Source organism: Pseudophryne corroboree, chromosome 3 (assembly GCF_028390025.1).
Source record: "Pseudophryne corroboree isolate aPseCor3 chromosome 3, aPseCor3.hap2, whole genome shotgun sequence".
Taxonomy (NCBI): Eukaryota; Metazoa; Chordata; class Amphibia; order Anura; family Myobatrachidae; genus Pseudophryne; species Pseudophryne corroboree.
The window spans coordinates 369054247-369058445 of NC_086446.1; the positions used below are offsets into that span (position 1 = coordinate 369054247).

The 4199-nt window shown below is 44.1% G+C and overlaps 1 pseudogene; it reads left to right on the plus strand.

Annotated features, from left to right (window-relative positions):
• Nucleotides 1-1009: 1009 nt before the first annotated feature.
• On the plus strand, nt 1010-1082 carry LOC134899828 (U2 spliceosomal RNA; annotated as a pseudogene).
• The last annotated feature ends 3117 nt before the right edge of the window (nt 1083-4199 follow it).

Consider the following 4199-nt stretch of genomic DNA (forward strand, 5'->3'; position numbering starts at 1 on the left):
GACGGGTCATGTTGGAGGGTATGTGTACTCATAGGCATTCTGCAACAGTGCTTGTTAAACACATAAGGTGAGATGTATCAAGGCATAGATAAAGATAAAGTGGGGAGAGATAACGTACCCACCTATCAGCTCCTAACTGTCATTTATTAAGCACAGCCTGTAAAATGATTATAAGTTGGTTAGTATTTTATCTCTCTCCACTTTATCGTTCTCCGTTGCTTGATACATCTCACCTATAGAGACTTATTCCAAGCCAAAGCAGTTAATACCTGATAGTATGTGTAGAAGTCTATTTACATAAATTGCAGAGCTGCATGTATGTTAGATACCTGTATGTCCAACTCAAAACGCTGAGGTATTGTTATATCAGGTGTAAATGCAGATACTTACAGTATGTCTAAAGAGTAGTTACCTGACTTCCCAATGTTAGCTGTGGATATCCCATGTCAAGGGTGGCTTTCTTAGTTTAGTTCTGCTTCTGCGGTGTTCTAAGGCAGATGTTGACATTAGCTATTTGGCATTTGTGGCCTGAGAGAAGCAAGATGGTAAAACTATATTTGTTATTTTGGACCCTAACAATAGACTTCATGGGTCACTTCATGGGTGGAAATAGGCAACACTATTTTTCATTATTACAAAGCCGACTATGCCTCTCAGGCTTATTATTCTGCTCCAAACTCCAGTAGTAGCTATACAATATTACATTGCCCCTTGATGACCCAGAAGGCTGTAGATTTAGTTAATGCTCCCTGTACAGATGAGATTGACTTGGCCCCTGGAGTGAATGTGATACCTGTGGAGGTCTATATGAAGTTTCACGTTTTTTTATCCATGATTTTCTCAGTATGTTTGCTGGTTTCTCTGAGTCTTTCCTCCTTCCATGTCTGAGACTCTTGTTGTTCTCCCTAAGCCAGATAAGTATCCATTCCTCCAGTAGTTATATAGGCCTATTTTGCTGCTATCCATTAAAGTGCTTGCTAAAATGCTCACCGCTAGGTTAAACACTATTATCGCTTCTCTGCCTTTTGGCTAAGATCAAGTGTAGTATCTGCTCGAGGGAAACACTTGGTGGAGTACCTGTTCTTACACTGGGAGCGTGAGAGGCCCCTAGTGTGGAATGGAGAAACACCTTGTGGAGTACCATGTGGGGGAGGACTGGCCCTGGTCGAGAGCGGTGAAAAACTGGCCTTAGTATTCACCGTCATTCTGAGAAGATTGCGCCCCTTGCGTGGAGGAGAGAATGGCCTGATTTAGTATCTACTCTCAGACTGAGGGTTGGTCCTTTACCCAGGGATTGAAGCTTGGTCTGTCTGGAGGTCGGGCGCAGCCTGAAGCCCAAGGTGTTATGTGCCACTGGAACTGGGAAGGACAGGGGTGCCTGAAAATGCACTGGGGATTCGATCCACCATGCACGAGTATGGCACTTTAGCACTGAGCACTTCGGGCCTAATTCAGAGCTCATTACAGCAGAAAATTTGTTAGCAGTTGGGCAAAACCAAGGCCCTCATTCCGAGTTGTTCGCTCGCTAGCTGCTTTAAGCAGCATTGCACACGCTAAGCCGCCGCCCTCTGGGAGTGTATCTTAGCTTAGCAGAATTGCGAACGAAAGATTTGCAGAATTGCGAATAGAACTTTCTTAGCAGTTTCTGAGTAGCTCCAGACTTACTCAGCCATTGCGATCAGTTCAGTCAGTTTCGTTCCTGGTTTGATATCACAAACACACCCAGCGTTCGGCCAGACACTCCCCCGTTTCTTCAGACACTCCCGCGTTTTTCCCATAAACGCCAGCGTTTTTTCACACACGCCCAGAAAACGGCCAGTTTCCGCCCAGAAACACCCACTTCCTGTCAATCACACTACGATCACCAGAACGATGAAAAATCCTTTTTATGCCGTGAGTAAAATACCTAACTTTTGTGTAAAGTAACTAACCGCATGCGCTCTGCGAACCATGCGCATGCGCAGTAAGCGACTAGTCGCAATATAGCGAAAATCGGCAACGAGCGAACAACTCGGAATGACCACCCATTTGCACTGCAGGTGGGGGGAGGGGGAGGGGCAGATATAACATACATGTGCAGAGAGTTTTTTATTTGGGTGGGGTGTGTTCAAACTGAAATCTAAATTGCAGTGTAAAAATAAAGCAGCCAGTATTTACCCTGCACAGAAACAAAATAACCCACCCAAATCTAACTCTGCAAATGATATATCTGCCACACCTGCAGTGCAAATGGTTTTGCCCAAATGCTAACAAATTTGCTGCTGTGATCAACTCTGAATTACCCGCTTCATCCTTCCTGTCTGCACCCACTTTCCTTTGCCCTGGCCTTTTGTCTAGGGCAAGGATAATTTTTACTTTTCGCTGGACCTTATTTATTTTTTCACGTGTTTGCACTTTTTTTTCACTACACTTCACCTTTTTGTGTTTTTTGTGTGTGTCACATTTTTGTCGGGGTTTAGGTGAGACCCTTATGTGCCACCCTCTCCCCTAGTTCCCGAGACCCTCTCCTTTTGGGGAGGACCAGAGGTTTTTTAGTTCCCCGGGGTCCCTCAAGGGGTCCCTCTGCATTTCAACAAGGGGGGACCTGCAGACCCTTTTTCCCACAGTAGGTCTTTTGGCGCTGGGGGTTTGAGGAGTGACGGGGCCATTCTCCTTTTGAAGAGGGTCCAAGTACCTATGCCCCTAGCATGGTTTTTGCACAGACCACTGGGTGATGAAGCCACGCACCCCGGGCTTCAAGAAAAAAAAACTATTATTGCTCAAATTAAACTCCTGGATCAAACTAGATTCATGTCCAGAAAGTCTACTGTGCAGAACCTTCATCCACTATTTTATCATCTCCAGATGTTCCATAAGGCAATGGGGAAGGCAATAGTGTCTCTGGATGCCACTATTGCCTTTGTCTTTATAGAGTAGTTTTCTTTGGGCTGTACTGGAGAAATGTGACATGGCTCTAGATTTATTGGGTGTATTAAATGGTTATATTCTTCACTGGCTGCTAGACTGTATGTTAATGGTCACACCATATCTCTTTTTGCCTATGTCTCCTGCACAACTTGTTTTGGCCATTGAGTCTCTGATATGTCTAATTTGCTCAGATCTTTGCATTTGGGGTTTCTGGGTTGGTTCTGTGGTTGACACTGTTGTTTTATACACTTATGACATGCTTTAGTTCCTGGATGACGTGGCTGGCTCATTAGAGTGTCTTATCTGGGAAGTGAATATAGGGCCTGATATAGTGTTGTACATTATTGCACAGTCGCAAGGAAGCGGCTCTGCAATACCGCACAACTCATATGCAAATGCAGCAGGAGCATCTGGCGAAAATAGATGCCTCTTGACTACTTCCGTTATCTGCTGGTGTGTCTCAAGACGCACGATCGGATCACACTGCATGACCATCGGTCATCTGTGTGACCTTTAGGTTACTCAGATTTCATGTCAGATCTGCAGCCGAGGTCAGTAAATTTGTGTCGCCAGATGCAGACACTGATCTCGGCACTCCTACAAAATGGAGGCAACACGCCTCCGTTTTGAGGAATAGTCATGGTTACAATACCTTCCCCATCTCCCCCCAAATGCCGTCAGCCTGTCAATCAGGCTGGGGGTTAGGGGACACAGCATGTGAGGATGCAGGAACCATTCTCCACATGCATAGAATGGATCCTGCACATGCGCAGTGTCCCCACCATCGGACTTGTATGCTAACCATCGGGTTAGCCTATGAGCCAGCATTAGACCCATAGTTGCCAACTTTTCTGGTCTATGGATCAATTGGACATATATATATATATATATCCCTGTTAATATATTTCCCCCTAGAGATTCTATCCCGCCTCAGTTAGCTTTGTCCTTTCCTCTTCAGTGGACTACAGGTTGAGTCTCCCTTATCCAAAATGCTTGGGACCAGAGGTATTTTGGATATCGGATTTTTCCGTATTTTGGAATAATTGCATACCATAAGGAGATATCATGGTGATGGGACCTAAATCTAAGCACAGAATGTATTTATGTTACATATACACCTTATACACACATCCTGAAGGTAATTTTAGCCAATATTTTTTATAACTTTGTGCATTAAACAAAGTGTGTGTACATTCACACAATTCATTTATGTTTCATATACACCTTATATACACAGCCTGAAGGTCATTTAATACAATATTATTAATAACTTTGTGTATTAAACAAAGTTT